The sequence below is a fragment of the Coenobita brevimanus genome, chromosome 15, assembly GCF_032717465.1.
Source record: "Coenobita brevimanus isolate Jiangsu-jjx chromosome 15, ASM3271746v2, whole genome shotgun sequence".
In the NCBI taxonomy this organism is placed as follows: Eukaryota; Metazoa; Arthropoda; class Malacostraca; order Decapoda; family Coenobitidae; genus Coenobita; species Coenobita brevimanus.
The window spans coordinates 19,946,969-19,968,133 of NC_136968.1; positions in this window are offsets into that span (position 1 = coordinate 19,946,969).

A 21,165-nucleotide genomic window follows, 5' to 3' on the forward strand; every position below is an offset into this window, starting at 1 on the left:
GTGGGCCCTTCAGGCCTCTCGCACTTGCTCCTGTGGAGTGCTGTCACGCTGTGCGTTAACTTTCTCTTGCTTCTCACTCGTTTCCTCGCGCTTTGCGCATGCATTGTCATCATTTTAGGTACTCCGAGTCATGTTTATATAAAGCCATCAAGACCTCTACTGTGAACGCAACCCTAATTTCACGCACTTACCTGGAGCGGCGTTTCTAGGTCAAAAGTTTGATCGCACATTGAATATAGTTAAAGTTTTTCAATCGTGAAGGGACTAAGTTTTTTCACCTCAACGAATTTTTTGCAATTTTTGTGCCAAGTTTGGTGCGATTTGAACGTGCAGTTTCGGCTGCCCAAAATACACACACAGACACAAACACAAACACACACACATACACACACACACATATGCACGCGAGTGCGCGCGATGTGAGAAACACAGACACAAGAAACACACACACACACACACACACACACACACACACACACACACACACACACACACACACACGGCTAGTGCTATAGTACTGTATATTAGATAAATGACATAGTAACATTGGAAATGGAAGCTACTTAATATGTTTGCTGATGATGCAAAAATACAAAGGAGAATTTCTAGCACAGACCCTTGCAGAGAGCTACAAGAAGAAATAAATAAACTTCATGAATGGAGCAATAAATGGCAAATGGAATTCAGTACTGACAAGTGTCATGTAATTAAGCTTGGTAAAAATGGAAAAAGATCAGATTGGGATTATAAGGTAGGAAGTTCAACCCTACGCATATCAGAAAGAGTGGACTTAGGAGTGATTATCAGTAACAGACTATCTTCGGCTGACCACATCAGTGAGAAGGTACGGAACTTGTATATACTGCTTTCTAATATGAGAATAACTTTCATACACATAAATGAAGACATGCTGCGAAAGATATCATTCATCAGACCAGCCCTGGAGTGTGCTTCAGTAGTCTGGAATCCTCATCTCGAAAAATACATAGATAAGATTGAAAAACTACAAAGGGCCACTACAAGATGGGTACCAAGCTTGAGGGTTCTAAGCTATGAAGCAAGACTAGAAAAAATGAATCTACCAACACTACAGGAAAGACGAAAAAAAGGAGCTATAGATATGCGTCTCAGGGAAAGAGAAAATAGACATAAATGAGTATATAACATATGGGAAAGCATCAGCAAGAGAACACTGCAAAAAAAAAACTACATAAAAAGAGAGGCGATAAAGAAGTAAGGAAATTCAGTTCCTCAAATAGGGCAATTAATGAGTAGAATGCACTGCCATGTGAAATAGTGTGTGCCAAAACAATTTATAAATTTAAGGATATTTGTGCCAAGTGATTTAATACACGGAACAGGACGAGCTTGACTCCTTCCTGTTAAGATACAATTAGGTAAGAAAAAATTAGGTAAGAACACACACGTGTAAAGAAACAAACACACGTGTAAGCAACACCACACGTGTAAGAAACACACACACACACAAGAAACACACATCTGCAACACACACACACACACACACACACACACACACACACACACACACACACACGAGAGCGCGCGCTCTTAAAGAAACACAGACACAAGAAACACACACACACACACACACACACACACACACACACACACACACACACACACACACACACACACACACACACAAGTAAAGAAGTATACACACACGAATAAAGAAACACGGACACACACACACACACACACACACACACACACACACACACACACACAAGTAAAGAAGTACACACACACGAATAAAGAAACACGGACACACACACACACACACACACACACACACACACACACACACACACACACACGCACGCGAATGCGCGCGATGTGAGAAACACAGACACAAGAAACACACACACACACACACACACACACACACACACACACACACACACACACACGCACACGCACGCGCGCGCGCGCTTTAAGAAATACAGACACAAGAAACACACACACACACACACACACACACACACACACACACACACACACACACACACACACGCACGCACGTGAGCGCGCGCGCTTTAAGAAATACAGACACAAGAAACACACACACACACACACACACACACACAAGTAAAGAAATACACACACACGAGTAAAGAAACACGGACACACACACAAACATAGACACAGATACACACACACACGCACACACACACTCACGAGCGCGCGCGCTTAAAGAAACACAGACACAAGAAACACACACACACACACACACACACACACACACACACACACACACACAAGTAAAGAAATACACACACACGAGTAAAGAAACACGGACACACACACAAACATAGACACAGACACACACACACACACGCACACACACACTCACGAGCGCGCGCGCTTAAAGAAACACAGATACAAGAAACACACACACACACACACACACACACACACACACACACACACACACACACACACACACGAGTAATGAAACACAAGTAAAGAAACACACAAGTAAAGAAACACACATGAGCAAAGAAACAATGAGTAAAGAAAAACATACGATATACACACGAGTAAAGAAATACAAACAAAGAAACACGACCAAAGAAATGCACACGAGCAAAGAAACATAACACACAAGTAAAGAAATACAACAGACAAATAAAGAAACACACGCAAAGAAACATGCACAAAGAAATGCACACGAGCAAAGAAACACACAAATAAAGAAACAACACACAAGTAAAGAAACACAACGCACATTAAAGAAAGAAACACGAGCAAAGAAACATAACACAGAAGTAAAGAACGACACCAGTAAAGAAACGCAACACACAAGTAAAGAAAGACACAAGTAAAGAAAGATAAACACAAGTAAAGAAAGACACCCACACGTAAAGAAAGTTACAGAAGTAAAGAGAGACATATAAGTAAAGAAAGACACACAAGTAAGGAAAGACTCACACAAGTAAGGAATGAAACACACAAAAAAGACACACACACAACAAAAAAAACACAAAAAACGAAAGACATAGGTAAAAAAAAAAAACACACAAATAAAGAAAATAAAGACACAACTAAATAGAGACATACAAGTAAAGAAAGACTAATAAACACAGAAGTAAAGAAACATACATAGGAAGAAATACAGACAAATAAAAACAATCAAGAAAAAATACAAAACAGATATAGAAAAACAATGAAAAGCATACGAGTAAAAAAAAACAGACGCCAAGAAAAACATTCAGCATCCCCTGCCGGTGGATGTAAGAAATTTAAATGAATATATTCGATTTTTACATACAAGTAAAATATAAATCTTTAATATATTGGTAGACCTATAAGCCAAATTAGTTTGAAATACCTCTAAGTAAATTATTGTGTACCATTAGGCAGGGGTGGGAAACTATGACGATCCATTCCCTGTTTTAACTTGTATATAATTTTACAGGAAGAACTAGACAAGGGAAGACTGGACACCTTTCATTGCCATAACTTTTATACCTTATCAAAGGATGAACTAGACAAGGGAAGACTGGACTCCTGTCATTGCTCTAACTGATTTCGTTTTACAGGAATAACCACACTAGGGAAGACTGGACCTCTTTCCTGCCATAACTTTCATACCTTTTTACAGGAAGAATTACACAAGATAAGACTTTGCACCCGTTTCATTGATCTTCCTGCAGAAAAATCATTAAAATCTACTGTAAGTTAAGTTTCGCAACTTTAGATTTACTCATGAAGTTAAGACAGAGAGGAAGGTTTTACAGCCTCTTTTTCCCTCCTGCATATCAAAACCTGATTTAAGATAGAGAATCAATCGTAAGTCTATATGTTTGTCGTAGTTGCGTTGGTGTATTTTGATCCAGGATAAAGTAGCCTCCCCAAGCTGCCAAAACTAAAGACTATCGAGATAGTACAGTAAATTATCACAAGGGGTGGAGGGGTCCTTCCTGAATCAATTTTCTTTTAAAAAATAAGGTAGGTATGAGCCAGAAATATCGAAGTGAAGGGGGTGGTAGGTAGGAATCAGAAAAATCAAACTAGAGAGGTTAAACTTAAACACAACAATAACAGCAACAACAACATGGGAGAAATTGTCCATCAAAACTGGCACTTCACCTGCACCTGTTTCTACCAAATCCTCCCCGCCATCACTCCAACCTTCGTCTTGCACCGTCCATCAGGCTGCTATATTCCTAGACAGCTGACAAAAGAGCCACTCACCTTACAGTGGAGCAACAGTTCTGATCTTGGGGTATCATTGTAGTGTGTAGTGCTTTCATCTCGCCACCAGAACTGGCGTGTTTACTGCCATGATGGGAACCCACTTTCCTCGGACCTTGAGTTTCTTGGAGCAGAAGTCCAGCTCACATCCCATGGACATCAGATAGCCCAAACCAGGAAGGCAAGGATCCTCCATGTTGGCCATGTAGACTAGAAGTATCTCCTCTTGCCCTGCTACTTCAGTTCAGATATTCAAAGGTCCCCTTAGTTCAGTGTGGTGCCCAGATCGCCACACAATTGTTCTGATGACTCAGGCAGATACCGATGACATAACACATCAGGCCACACAAAAACCTGTTCTGAGGCTGAATCAATCACCAGGAAACACCTCTCACTGTATTTTCTTCCGTCTGCATACACAATGTCAGTCGAAGTTCTCTTCCATTTTCTTGGTGGTGGGGCTACTTGGGAAAAAGCGGCTGGTTAATGCCCCTTAACATAAGCTTGTACTAATTTTCTGCCTTTTCTTGTTTTCTGCAGCCTACTTCTTATCCCCCTTTTTCTTCTTTGAAAAATCAAAACTGAAGTGTCCCACCTCACCACATGTCCAACACTCTAGTTGCGGTCGTAGGTTTACCTGCACTTTTCTGTACTTGCTCCTTCTTCCAATTGTAGCAATCCACCTTCTTGTGTCCTGGCTCCTCGCAGAACCAGCAACCTCCTCTAATCTTCTCCTGTTCCACTTTGCACTCGTAGCAGTCTGCTTACCCAAGTCGTGGCTTCTAACAATACCAGCAACTTACATCAAATTTCTCTGCTTCATGTACCTGTCCCTTTCTTGCCTTGAATCCTGCACTACGTCCTGCCTGTAAACTGGATGTATTTTACCTGACATAGGATTCAAATTCCAAAGGCCTGGCTAGTGCTTCTTGCATGCTTTTCGGTTGTGCCTGCATCAGTTGCACTTTCAACTCCGCACTATCAAAGGCATCAATGACCTAATCCCTCAGAAGAATAGCCAGCACATTACGTGCTGTTTCAGGGTATGCCTTGTGTGCCATACACTCGAGGTCATGAGCAAGCCGCTAAAGGGATTCACCTCAAGCCCGTACATGGTTCCGGAATCTCTCTCTGTAAGCCTCAGTCTGGCACATAATCCTGTATCTGCTCTAGCACTTCAACTAAGGACTGATCACTGTTCCTCTCCTCCAGTGACAGCTGGCCAAGAATCTCCATTGCAGCACCCTTGAGGTTAATAGCAAGCTGCATTGCCCTCTGCCTATCATGCCAACCATTCTGATCTTCAACCAACTCAAATTGCACACGGTAGCTTCCAGAGATACTATACCATTAAGTTCCTGAGGTTTGTTTTTAATTGGGCCCTCATTATAGCCATGCACTTCACTTTTAAGGACTAAAAACTGGGGCATTATAATTAAGTGCTGGACTCAAAACTTCAACATTCTAATCTTTCAGCCCCATATTGCTACTTTCAGATGCTTGGGATTCAAGGTTCACCATACACTGTCCATTTTTTACATATGCTCCCTGTACACTAACCTGAAGCTCAGCAGTGCAAGATTTCTCTACAATCTCAATAATTCTTCCACTAATTATCTTCAGCTGGTCATCTATATGCTGTCTGCACTCCATCACGTTATTGCTCACCTCACGCTTCTGCTACTGTAGCTTAGCTAATAATTCATCCTTCAACTGTTGCTGTTCTTCTTTCAGTTCCCTCTTGAATATGTCTTGTTGTTCCCTGATCACCAGTTGTAACTCCTTCTGTTGTTCCTACAATGCCTCTTGAAGCCATTCATGTCGTTGTTTCTGCCCTTCACTTGTGCTTGTCGTTGTTCTCTTTGTGCTTCCGGTAACTTCATAACTGCAGCCAGAGACGCCACCCCCTGCATAGTTTGCCTTTTTGTCTGTACACCTTCTGGCTCTATGTCGAAGATTTGACTCACTACAGCACTTTTCTATCCCGACTCCTGACAAAACTTGTTACTTCCTCATCCCACACTGCCACAGGCTCCAACATCAGTACTTCAGCATAGGAAGGCCGTCGCTCAGTGAATTGTTCCTTGAAGGGTCAGCCTTTCAATGTACACAACATCAACTCAGAATTTAACATAGGCTTCTTGCGTTCGTGGTCTTTGCCTTCCAAGTAATTACACTGTCTACTTAACTAATTTCACAAGTGCCAGAGCTACACTAACTTCACGAGGCCACAAGTAAACTCACTCCTGTATTCACTCCTCCATCCTGTTATAACCTTCTCGGACGTTCTAGGTACTCCTAGCGGCAACAGTTCCAAGTTGGAGCCATCCAAAATATTCCAGAGTTTTCTTAAAGCACGTGGCACCAAATACTTTTAGCATGCAAACTGAAAAGTATGAGTGGTACATAATTTAGCAACCATCCAAGTAAAACATTTTAGAGTGACAAAAATAAAAATTAACGCATAACTCTACAAAATACCTTCACTCACAACAGCAGGCTACCTGGCACCTCTGACTAACAACTGAAAATGCGCAAACTATCCGGAATATTCCACTACCACCTAGCTATCACTCGTGCTTCTCAACACCTGTATATTATATACGTCTTTTTCTGTTTTTCTGCAAGGAAGAAGGAACCAAAGGCCAAAAGCCTGTAAGATTGTTCAAGAAAAAAAAAAAAAAAAAGATAGCAATGATAAGATGGTTTGCACCAGTTACCTACAAGATTACACCAAGAAGTGCAGGATAAGTTGCAAAGGAAGAGGCGTTACGGATCTCCCAAGCCACTGAAAATAAAAACAATATCCCCTCTGCAATCACTCACGTACTAACATAGTTTCATGGGAAGAAAAGGTAGTTCCGTACACTGTAATTACTATCATCCTTGGAGTACTCAAGGAAAAGATGATGTTCTGGCACCCATTCGAACATTCATCTAAGCTCGTTCATGTTCGATTATACTCGCCAGATCAGCCTTACATTCTCACTGCCTATATTCCCTAGTGCTTGTTTACATTCGTTCATCAGGTGTAACTCCACCCTTTGGCCCGGAACCATTCTCACGGCGGCCTTGAGAATAGTTGAGACCTTGTGAAAGCGAAAATTGTTACTCGATTTTAAAATTTGGTGGGGGTGATAAGGGGTGGCCCATGATGAAGCTGACTAATTTTCAGAAAAATAGGTTAAAGGTCAAGGTCAAGGGGCCAGTTCGTACTGAGTTAGCCCTGTAACCCTGATCGTTGCCCTATTCTCCTCAAACATAATAGGCTGTGTTATGAGCTAAGATAAAACGTGCAATCCTGGGCAAAAAATTTTAACTTTCAAATGTTTAACAAGAGACCTCCCTTCCAACATGTTTTGGTACTAAAATAGAAGAGTGTGTGTGTGTGTGTGTGTGTGTGTGTGTGTGTGTGTGTGTGTGTGTGTGTGTGTGTGTGTGTGTGTGTGTGTGTGATGCATGGATACACAAAAGTCTTAATACTGAGGTAAAAATTTAAAAGGTAAATTCTCTTTCCCTAGGTAACACATATGCAACATCGATGCAACAGGAGAGAGAGAGAGAGAGAGAGTCTGATAGAAGCACACACACACACACACACAAGGACACACACACACGGCATCGTCGGATGTGGACGTCTGTACCGGCGCTCCATACAAGCTCAACACGGCCAGAGGCATTACCTAAATAAGTATCTTTGAATGAGTCAAGCTCTGTACCAGGTTAGACTAAATGATTTTTCATTATTAAAAGGAAAAGAAATAATAAGTTTAAATAAGACTGGTTGAAACAACAAAGAACCACGATGCGTTGAGTCAGCTGGGTTTGTTTATACTACAGAAAGACCGGGAAAGCGTGCACACTGTAAGTACATACTCTGTTCATATAGTATTACAAAATGGATACATACTTCAGTAAAACAAATTTGGAAAAGAAAAGGGATAAAAGTAAAAAGCAAAATGACGATTTCTACCAAGAACTAGTTGAAGTGGAGACTCACAATAGACTGGTTGAACGTGTACACAATCTAGAAATGGCTTTCAAAAATGAAATTGATGAAATAAAGAAGCAAATGCACTTGCAAAAGGAAGAGATAGATAAACTGGGAAAGGAGGCCAATAAGAAAGACACAACCATCAGTGAACTAACAGTGGAATTGAATACCCTTAGGAAGAAAGTGAGTGAAATGGGAAGTACAGTATTTAATCACGAGAGTGTTATGGAAGAGTTAAAAAATGACACAGAGACAATTAGACAAGCAAGCAGTCTTATGGACCAGAGCAGTGATATTGAGGAGAAGATAACACAGGTGAATGAAGCTGTGCAAAGCTACAAAAATGATGTAGAAATCACGTATGCTGAAATGGTGAAAGTAAAGAAAGACTTGGAAACAAGGGTGGAGGAAAAAAGCATTAAAAAGGAAGTGAAAAGAATAATCCAAAACAATCCAAAGTTAGTCAGAGATTCAGTAGAAATAAATAAATCAATAGTAATCACTGGTATAGAAGAGGAAGAAATTAAAAACAAAATCACTAGAGACAAAAAGGAGATGGCAAATGTAATGAACTTACTGAAAGAAGTATCAGAGGAAATCTGTAGTAAAGACATAGAGGAACACAAAAGGTTAGGGAAATACGAGAAAAGCAAGACAAGACCTCTAAAGGTGACTTTCCAGAGTGTAAACACTGTGGAAGAGATACTAAGAAATGCAAAGAATCTTATGGAAAAAGAGGAGTTAAAAAATGTATGGATAAAAAGATGTCTAACACAAGAGGAACTGGAATTACTGAAAGAGAAAAGGGAGGAAGCAAAAACAAAAAATGAGGGAAGATCAGAAGAGGACAAGAAGAAATTTTTTTACAAAGTAATAGGATTGCAGGTACGAAAGTGGTACACAAACAGGATGGAAGAAAAAGGAGGAAGTTAGTAGAACCATGTCATGACAAGTATATAAACAAAATGATAAAGTTGATGTACTCAAATGTGGATGGAATGGTATCTAAATTACTAGAGATGAATGATTATGTCAGAGAAAATGAACCACTAATAATATGCCTAACTGAGACAAAATTAACACCAAGGATATCCAATGACATACTAAACTTAGAGGAATACAATATATGGAGAAGAGACAGAAATTTAAAAAAAGGAGGAGGAATTATAATATTAACTAAGAAAAATCTAAAAGTCAAGGAAATAAACCTAGATATACCATCACAAGTAGGACTGATTGCAGTAGAGATCGACACATCTGAAGGTAAAGTAATTGTAGCCAATTTGTATATGCCACCCAAATCAAACACATGGGAAAGAGACGAATATGAGGACCTAGCAGAGAGTACAATTCAGAGTATAAGATCCTTGCTACATAAAATGGAAGAGAAATCGGAAAGAATTATACTAACTGGGGATTTCAATACAAATATAAATTGGAATACTCTAGATATAAATAGCCAAGAAAGCTGCTAGGACCAAAAGCTCCTGGATCTCGTACAAGAGTTTTTCTTAACGCAACATGTGAGGGAAACCACTAGAAAAAGAGGACTTGATGTACCTTCAGTGCTAGATCTAATATTTACTAGGCAAGAAAATGACATTGACAGTTTAATATATCACCCTCCACTCGGCAAAAGCGATCATGCAGTACTAAATTATAACTTCAGGATAGCATATGACATAGTAAACAGCACTGACAGTTACAAAAAGAGACTAAACTATAAAAAGGGAAATTATCAAGACCTAAAGAAGTATTTCTTAGAAGTTGATTGGGAAAATGAGCTTAGAGGACAAGATTTAAATGCTGTATATAAAAAATTTTGTGAATTTTATGAAATAGGAGTCCAGAATTACATCCCACAGCACAAAGAAGCAGATAAGAAAATACAGAAATGGTTCAATACAGAATGTAAAAAATCTAAAGAAAGAAGAGATTTGTTGTGGAATAGATACAGAAGACACAATAGTGAAAGGGCATATAATAATTACAAACAGGCAAGAAACGGCTATACAAGAATAAGGAGGGAAGCCCAAAAACAGTTTGAGGAGGATATAATAAATAAAAGTAGTGATCAACCAAAACTGTTTTACAGCTATATCAGAAGCAAAACCAAAGTAAAAGATATAATACAATCCATCACGGACGAGGGAATCACTTATACACAAGAGAAAGATATTTGTGAAGCACTAAATAAGAATTTCCAATTAGTTTTTACAGAAGAAAAAAATTTTGAGAGAGACTATGTGGAACACGCATGTCCACACATACTACCAGATATACAAATAGCAGAAAAAGTAATACAAGAGGAGTTAAGTAGATTAGACAGAGGAAAAGCAAGTGGTCCTGATGAAATTTCATGTTGGGTGTTACGAGAATGTGCAAATGAGTTAAGTAAACCATTAATTTTAATTTTCAAGAAATCTTTGAGTCAAGGGAAACTACCTGATATTTGGAAAAAAGCAAATATAGTCCCCTTATTCAAGAAAGGAAATAGACAAAATCCTCTCAACTACCGACCAGTATCACTGACTAGTGTTGTAAGCAAGGTATTAGAAAAACTTATAAGAAAAGCTTGGGTAAATCATCTAGAAAAACACAGTATGATAACAGAAAGACAGTTTGGTTTCAGAAAGTGAAAATCATGTGTTACTAATCTGTTGAGCTACTATGACAGAGTAACAAACACAATACAGGAAAGGGAAGGATGGGTGGACAGTATCTATTTAGATTTCAAGAAAGCTTTTGACACAGTACCACACCAAAGACTTTTATGGAAGCTGTACCATCAAGGAGGAATTCGAGGCAGACTGTTTTGTTGGATGCAAGACTTTCTCATAAAAAGAGAAATGAGGACAGTACTAAGAGGAAACTACTCATCATGGAAAGAAGTGACTAGTGGAGTACCACAGGGTTCGGTGCTGGCACCAATCATGTTTTTAGTGTACATAAATGATATAAACAGTAACACTGGAAATGAGAGCTATCTGAATATGTTTGCAGATGATGCAAAAATACAAAGGAGAATTACTAGCACAGACTCTTGTAGGGAGCTACAAGAAGAATTAAATAAACTTCATGAATGGAGTAGTACATGGCAAATGGAATTCAATGTGGACAAGTGTCATGTAATCAAGTTTGGTAAAAGTGGAAAAAGACCTGCTTGGGATTATAAGTTAGGGAAATAAAACCCTATACACATCAGAAAGAGAGAAAGACCTAGGTGTGATTATCAATAACAGACTATCTCCGGCTGACCACATCAGCGAGAAGGTACGGAACATGTATACACTGCTTGCAAATATGAGAATAGCATTCACATACATAAATGAAGACATGCTAAAAAGGATAATAACATCATTCATTAGACCAACCCTGGAATATGCATCAGTAGTCTGGAGTCCTCATCTCAAAAAGCATATAGACAAGATTGAAAAAGTTCAAAGGGCCGCTACAAGATGGATACCAAGCTTAAGGGACCTAAGCTATGAAGAAAGACTAAATAAACTGAATCTACCAACACTACAGGAGAGAAGGAAAAGAGGTGACATGATAATGCTATATAAGTGCATATCAGGAAAGGAGAAAATAGACATAAATGATTACTTAACATATGGAGAAGCATCAGCAAGAGGACACTGCAAAAACTGCATAAGAAGAGAGGTGATAAAGACGTAAGGAAATTCAGTTTCCCAAACAGAGCAATTGATCAATGGAATGCACTACCGAATGAAATAGTGTGTGCCAAAACAATTCACAAATTTAAGGATATGTACGATAAATATGGTCTAAGACACGGGACAATACGAGCTTGACTCATTCCTGTAAAGATACAATTAGGTAAGAACAATTAGGTAAGAACACACACAGGACAAGCTTGCATCCCACCAACTATTATAACTAATGACCGCAATTTTGAGTGCTGCACATCGGTCAAATTTCCATTATTACACATATACACGTGACATGCAGGGGACACATATGTACCTCTCGTCTTCCACTCCACAGGGTGATTTCTCGTGCGTTGCGAGGACGGCTTAGTCAGCGTTATCAGTGTCCATCCTGCATCTTCTGTTCATATCCTCCTCACACTCTCACTCTTATGCCCACACCACAGGCAGCATTATCAGTGTCCATCCTGCATCCTCTTAATGTCCTTCTCACACTCTCACACTTACGTCCACACCACAGTAGGAGCTATCAGTGTCCATCCTACATCTTCTCTTCATATCCTACTCACACTGCCCCACTCACGCCAACACAACAGACAGCGTTGTCTGTTTAGTCCCTACTCACACTCTCAGACTCACACCCAAATCAAAGACAGTGGTATCAGTGTCCGTCCTGCATCATTTGTTCATTCCCTACTCACACTCACACCCACACCACAGACAGCGTTATCAGTGTCAAACCTGCATCATCTATTCCTATCTTACTCACAATATCACACTTACGCCCACATCACGGGCAGCATTACCAGTGTCCATTTAGCATCATCTATTCATTCCCTACTCACACACTCACGCCCTTACCACTGACAGCATTATCAGCATCCATCCTGCATTATGAATTCACTCCTTTCTCACACACTCTATCTTACTTCTACGATGAAACACATCCTATCCGTTCCTATTTTCTTTGAAATCTCCATTCTAGGAGATGTCAACGTTCACCACCACCTTTGGCTCTCCTATCCTTTCACCGATCCACGTGGTGAACAAGCCTACATCTTTTCTATCCTTAATGACCTAGTGCAGCTTGTACAGCACTATCCCATACCCCTGGCTGCCCAGGCGAAAGTCCCAACATACTTGACCTCTTCTTTACAACTAATCATTCTGCATACGCTGTTAATCTTTCCTCTCCATTGGGCTCCTCCAGTCACAACCTTACTACCTTAAAATATCCTGTCACTGCAGTACGGTCTGTGGACCATCCAAAAAAAAAACATCTATTGTGACACTTTGCAGCTGCTGATTTGGAGGCCCTCAGGCAGTACTTCCTTGATATTCCCTGGAATGATTATTGGCTCCATGGCAGGAGCCATCTGAAAATGCCTTGCGCCTTACGGAGGTTATTTTCTCGGGCATGGAAGCATACATTCCTTTCTCACATCCTTTGCCTAATGCAAAAAAGCTTTCCTTTAATCATGCTTGTTCTAATACTGTCCACAACAAGGAGAAGGCCTACAAAAAGTAGCAGAGCGAACCCACTCCTGAATCACACCATTTTTTACCTTTCTGTCCGGAATCATATTAAGCCTGTTCCTTGCTCTGCAAAAAAATACTTTCATCCATATTAAATGCTCTCAACTCTCCAATTCGAATTCTTCCTGCTCCTTCTAGCACCTTGGCAAAAACCTTTCTAACAACTTTACCTCATCATCCTTCCCTCCTCCGTCTACTCTGATGGCTCTGTAGCTATTTCTCCTACTGATAAAGCAGAACTCTTCGCTCTGACATTCTCCTCCAATTCCACCTTAGACGATTCTGGTGCTGTTCCTCCATCACTTCCCCCATCTGACTTCCTCATGGCTGACATTAAAGTTTCTTCACCTGATGTATTTTCTGCCATCACAGGCCTCAGTACTAACAAGGCATATGGGTCTGCTGGTTCCCTTCTGTTGTCCTCAAGAACTGTGCTTCTGTGCTTACATCCTGCCTAGGTAAACTCTTTCGCCTTTGTCTGTCAACTTTTACCTTTCCTTCTTGCTGGAAGCTTGCTCTCATTCAGTCTGTCCCAAAGAAGGGTGACCATTCCCAACCTTCTAACTATCGCCTAATTCCTTTAACATCCTGTGTCTCAAAAGTTTTCGAGTTAACTCTTAACAGAAATATTTTGAAGGATCTTTCATATCACAACCTTCTTTCAGATCGTCAGTATGAGTTCCACAAGGAATGCACCACTGGCGATCTTCTCACCTACATTTCAGACTCCTGGTCATCCTCCTTTTGGGACTTTGGCAAAACCTTTGCCATTGCATTTGACATCTCAAGAGCTTTCGATCGAGTCTTGCATGAATCTTTAATTTCCAAACTGCCCTCTTACTTTGCCTTCATCTCTAGCTTCTTTTCTGGTCGTTCTGTAGCTGCTGTTGTAGATGGCCACATTCTTCTAGATCTATCAACAGTGGTGTTCCTCAAGGCTCTGTCCTATCATCAACTCTCTCTCTATTATTCATCAGCGACCTTATCCACTCATACGCTGATGATTCCACCCTTCACCTTTCCATTCAGTTCCTGCAGCATCCATCTCAACAGATATTTCAACAATCAAGGGATGAGGCTATGGCACACCTAATGGCTGACTTGGCTTGTATCTCTAACTGGGGTAAAAGTAATCTTGTTTTCAATGCATCAAAGACTCGGTTCTTACACCTATCAACCCAACAAAATCTTCCACAGGAACACCCACAAATATTTTATAATATCCAGCTCAGTCCTGCATTATCCTTAATCATATTTGAGGTTTCATTTTCTCGAAATTTATCTTGGAAAGATCATATTACCTCTCTTGTAAAATCTGCTTCCAAGAGATTAGGTGTGCTAAGCCGACTCAGTACCTTCTTTACCTCTGGACAGTTTTTGAGTATATACAGTACTAGGGTTTTGTATTTGCTCCTGTGTAGAGTACAACTCTCATGTGTGGGGAGGCTTCCCACATAGAGCTCTCTTCAATAAAGTGGAGTCAAAGGTTATTCGTCTCATTAACTCCCAGCATCCCATCAGCATATTGGTAGGCTACATCAGAAGGTTTTTTCACTCTGACACCCATCAATATACTGGTACATTCTGCAGTTACAATGTCCGACATTTCCACATTTTTCAAGTTTCCTTGGTGATTTTTGGTAGGTATAAGTGGGAGACCTTCCTCTACCCGCCGCCAGGCAGCGACACTGCCTGACCCCGCGTGACCCCCCCCCCCTGCACGCCATTGTCTCGGCAACTCACCTGTTAGCAGTGACCTGGCCAGTAAAGACATGTTGTACCACGGTACGAAATTCAAGGCGAGAGTGATTCCCTAATCGATGATGATGTGGATCACAAAGATTATGTGGAGCCAGAGGAAGAAACGAGCAGAAGTGATGAGAAGGTAACGTCGCCAAGGAAGGTGCGGTATGTTGATGTGTTCAATGGGTGAAAAAACGCTTATGTTGCCTATATTATTGTGTGAAAACCAATATATTCTTGTACTACACATAAATTCATACCAAATTAACAAAATCTACCTATTCTGAGTGGTTTGCAATAGTTACCACTACCATAGAAAACGGGATGGCAGCAGCAAGGCTCCAGAGAAGACGGTACCAACCGTGGGGAGGGTCACCTGTACAGGGCACTTCTAAGCTCAGGTGACCACTTTGTTGTGAGTTACCATTGTTTCTCAGAAAAAGCAGAGGTTTGAGCCCAAACAAATGTCAAAATCGGTCGGGATTGTGGAGGGGGGGTCATTGGTGAAAAATTGGTCGGGATGTGGCGGGTTAACTCTCCTCTTACTGGTTCCTTTCAACCTCTATCTCTTTGATGCACTGTTGCATCTTTATCTATTTTCTGTTGCTACTTCAATGGTCACTGCTATTCTGAAGTGTTCATTTGCATCCCTCCACCTCTACAATGGGTGTATAGCACTCATCTAGCAACAAACTCTCGTCCCTATTCTGTCCAGCTCTTTAATGCAAGAGTTCACTGTTACTCCCAGTCTTTCATTTATGCAACAGTCAACTCTGGAACTGTCTCCCTCTGTCTGTATTTCCTATTTCCTATTGGCACAAGATACCACCAGATATATTTCAAGTGCTGTGCTATTCTCTGTAATATATCCCACATACACTCTTATTTACATTTACAGTGCTAAAAAAATGGCTGAGAAAGGAGACTCCTGCCCCGTGATGGCCTTCCCTTTGGCCCTGAAGATCCAGCAGGAACTACGGGTGAGATACAGATCTTTTGATAAGGGACTGGTGGAGGTTGGGCAAGGGCGGCACCTCCTGCCACCGCACTGCAGAATGTACCTTGATAAATATGCCCAGTTCAGGTGAGTAGATTTGAGAGAGAGAGAGAGAGAGAGAGAGAGAGAGAGAGGGGGGGGGAGGCAGGGAACGGTTTAAGGATTTGAATTTCTTTAACCCGCCATGTGCTGGCTATTTTAAACCCTATGGGTCACCCCAGTGCTGGCCATTTTTTGACTTTTTTTTTTTTTGGCTAAAATGATAGATTTTGATGTGGAAACAATGAATTTTGCCATTAAAATGCTCACCGAGGCTCGGAAACAATGAATTTCGCCTTTGAAATGCTCACCGAGGCTTAGAAATGAGTTTTATTGAGTCCTGCATACTCGTGTACATGTATAGCCGCTCTCTCACGTTCACCACATACGTGAGAGAAAGCCGTTTTCTATGTAAGGTATACTCAGGTATTTATGCTGGGAAGGTATAGCAATGTTCAGTGCACTTTTCTGATTACTGATGACTTCAGCATCTCTCACAATTTGAGTGTATTTCTCACAGTGAAACCATTATCTTACACTTACTTGAAGATAGGTACAACCTGACTTCATTACGTACAGTCCTGGCACTTACAAGAAGGTATTTACAACTTGACTTCACTATTTAGTCCTTACACTTACAAGAAAATATTTACAACTTACACTTACATGAAAATATTTACAAAATGCCTTCACTATGTACAGCACTGGGTGAGGCACACAGGCAGAGTGAGGCAGAGCTAGCGTGAGGGGGGAGCAAGTGAGTGTATGGCCTTGACAGCCTGGGGGATGGTAGAGGAACAGTTACCTTACATGCCTGCCAATTTTTACCCGTGAATCTTGAAAAATGCGGTCACAGAAAAGTTTTTTATTTTAAATCGTTTTAAAATGGCACTGGCACTGGCCACGGAATTGTGTCAGACCATTTTAAAACAGCACTGGCACGTGATGGGTTAAAGCAGACTTACTGGTCAACCATAAGACCTGTCGATATGTCATAAAAACACCCCTGCTAAAACCAACACACCAAGTCCTGTATGCAACAGCACTACCATGTATTCAGTATAGACGGTGGCTCTACCATGTATTCAGTACAGACGGTGGCTCTACCATCTATTCAGTATAGACGGTGGCTCTACCATGTATTCAGTACAGACAGTGGCTCTACCATGTATTTAGTATAGACGGTGGCTCTACCATGTATTCAGTATAGACAGTAACTCTACCATGTATTCACTATAGATGGTGGCTCCACCATGTATTCAGTATAGACGGTGGCTCTACCATGTATTCAGTATAGACTGTGGGCGTTAGCACCCAGGTGGTGACATGTGGAGGTGTATGATATGTAGGAGGACTGCTGGGCCTCACGGAACGGACACATTAAAAAATAATCATACCTATTTCATATACCTCACCCGAAGCAGTATTATCCAGACTGAATCTTCCTCATCATTGATTCTGCCATCTTCCCCACTCCACCTTCAGTTCATCCCCAATCCACATCCATCACCCGTTACCCCCTCCCATACCCTCATTCACCGTGACATGTAGGTTGTTGAGCAGACCCATTAACCGCAGGCAAGCAACCACTCTCCACCCAGTTAACCATAGAAGGCAGTGCATCACCCCATTATTTGATTATATGGTTGTCACTAGGAAGTGTAAATGGTTTCCTGAGGTAAAGGAAACCATTAGGCTTGTCACTCAGCTTAGAGCCACCTGATGTTGAAAGAGTAGCAATAAAAGTGACAGGAAGAATGGGAGAAATAGGAGGAGAGGAGACCAGACACAGAGAATGAATGATAAATGTGAAGAAGGCTGTAAGCAGCATTATATTGTGTGAGTAGATGATGGTCGCCACCACCTACCTACCACCGTAAATAAGACATATTGTATTCTTGACGATGGGAAAAAAATCAGAGATCTAAAGAGTATATGACTAGTGATGACTAACTTCATTCTTTACAGTAAATATGAAGCCCTTAGAACCACAAGGTACACTCCGCCAGAAATACAAAATGAAGAAAAACGCATTTAAAGTTTTCATACTTTCAAAATGCCATAACTCTGAGACTATTGGAGATATTTCAATATTTTTTTTTATATAATTTAGCTAATGGCATCTACTTTAACACTGAAACACTTTCATCTTGAAAACTGTGTGGCATTTTGAAGCAAAAAACTTTGGATGCGTTAAACTCAAAATGCTCAATACCGCACTGCAACATTGTTCAGCAAAATAGTAATATTTTATTCCCCCCAACAAAGATATTCAGTCTATCGTATGTCTGATCGTAAGTATAAGCCTGTACTATATCCCATAAATGATTTCACAGAAAAAAATGATCCTTTCCAAACCAATGGAGCCAAAGGAGTCGTCAATAATCGAAGTGTTGAGTGTTGACTCCAAAATTTTCCAATGTTTTGCACCACAAAAATATTCTTCCATAAATGGGTTTGCCTTGCCCTTTTCCAACCACGAGGAGCTTCAGAAACTTCCCCTACTTCACTGTCACTACTTGAATCACCCACATTAACAGTAATTCCACCAAAAATAAGCAAGAAAATGCCGAGCAACAACAAGCCCTGGCGACGCGGGTGAATGTAAACAACAGACTTGAGAAGAGAGAGAGCATTAAGACGCTCCGATTGGTCGAGAAAACATGGCTCGGGCCACTGCATTGGCTCGGGGATTCCCAAACAACTTGCATCGCGTCTTCTCATTGGCCCACTGAGACATGTGGGGTGGTGTGGCAGAATATAGCTTATGGACCTAAACTCAGGCCCTCAGATGACCACTCACCTGAACGGCTTCACACCTCACTGTAAAGAATGGGAATTTCAACCACTTTGACAAGACCACAGAATACACCCAGTGTTCTCTCCAGACAGAGCGGATGTTAGTGAATATAATGCTATAAAAAAAAAAAAAAAAATTCCCCAAACATGGTGGAAAGTACCGTATGGTTCTAAGGGCCTCATATGTAGTTGAGTTTTTATGTGGTTCTTCAAATGTCTGAGCTTTTCTCTCCTTCCCTTCCTCCCTCCCTCTCCCCCTTGCTCTCTCTCTTTCTCTCTCTCTCTCTCTCTCTCTCTCTCTCTCTCTCTCTCTCTCTTCTTCTTCTTCTTCTTCTTCTTCTTTATTCTCTATGTGCCATGTCTGGAGGGTTCAAACTAGAAAAAAAATCATCATGAAAGATGTAAGCCTAAAGATATTCCATCAAGAATTCGGGTTACATAAAAGTTCCCCACAACGACTGGGTACTTTACTGGAAGACCTCTTGGAGTCTATTTATGCTCTGTCTCTCCTAATTTCGTGGAGAGAGAGGTAAGTGAGCTTCAGTTTACCATTATGTTACGCTGAGTTAAGGAATTCTTGGATTTGTACGCGTAAAACAATCTTCTCATTGTTCTCTTCCTTAGATTGCAAATTTGTCAATAGGAAACTCTCAGCTACAGTCAGCTCATTCTTTTTCTCTTTTCTTTTTTATGGGACGGTTTTTTCCCTTCGATTTTCATTTTTCTTGGCCAGGTTTCGGCCGGATGACGTAGTGGTGATGGGGTTTCCCCGCAGCGGCACGATGTGGATGCGGGAGATGGTGTGGTGTATGATGCACGACCTTGACTTCACCACAGCCATTAACACGCCACTCAGAGAGCGATCCCCCTTCCTTGAGTAGGCATCAACATCACTTGATTCTGCTTCACTGGTAGTAGTAGTAGTAGTAGTAGTAGTATCAGTAGTAGTAGTAGTAGTAGTACTAGTAGTAGTAGTAGTAGTTTTAGTAGTAATAGTAATAGTAGTAGTATTAGGTATTATACATCCCCAGAACGGTAGTGACACAAACAATGAGAAACAGCACAACCTCACAGGTCTATGCGAGATGGTCATCCCACATACTGGATGGGCAAATTCAGAGAAACTGTAATAACCTGGGTGAACACAACATATAATGAAATTGTTGGATGGTGGTCAAGTAACTTTTTCGAACCTCTCAAATGCAATGCTACAGTTGATATGATCAAGGAAATCACTCGCCTAATAGCCAATTACAATAATAACTCACCCATTGCCTCATTCTCTCTTAAAGTCTTTGCACTGATACCACATCTCTTCCTCAACAAGACCCGCCCAAGGGAAGCATTGCAGAAAATATTTAGGCCGTCCAAAGGCGGGTTGAAACATGGAAAAGAGGTGAAATTGACAACCTTACTTGAGGAAGCTAGGGCCTTGCAGATGAGAATAAGCAACTGAGGCAGAAGAAACCACAACACAAACGATGTTGCAAGGATTTTGGGCAGCAAGATGAGACAGAGGAAGGTCTCGATGACAGCAAGATCCCTGTCAGCTGAATCACTAAACAGAGTACTTGACAGAAGGAACAATGCAACAACTAAAGAAATAACACTTGACTGCAGGACAAGCAAGTGCCCAGTCAAAGCTTGACAGGAAGTACACTTCGCTCAACCCTATCAAACATGACAGGATAACTGAAATATGGTGTGGAGGAAGGCAATGCACACAGGAGGGGGAAGACTATTAGGCCTGGATACAAAATCTTAGCAAGTAATCCTCAGAAGTTTTGGGAGGCAGCAACAGACCTGTGTAGCACCATTGCCTCACTGGTGAGGAAGCTGGCTTAAAGTCAGTGCACTGGCGGCTTGCAGACCAATCCCCCTTGATAAGAATCCAGGATGTAGACCAATCAGGGTGGGTGAAGTCTTAAGACGAATTATAGGAAAATGCATCGTGGAGGTGCTGAAAGATGATATGATGCAGGCAGTTAGCAACGTTCAAGTGTGTGCAGGCCAGCAGTCAGGAGTTCACTCCTTGAGGAAAATGTATGAGGAAGAGAACTGTCAGGCAGAATTAGTTGATGCCTAAAACACATTTAATTCAATCAACCGAGAGGCAGTGCTGCACAACATCAAGATTAAATGCCCAGCATTTGCTCAGTATGTGGAAA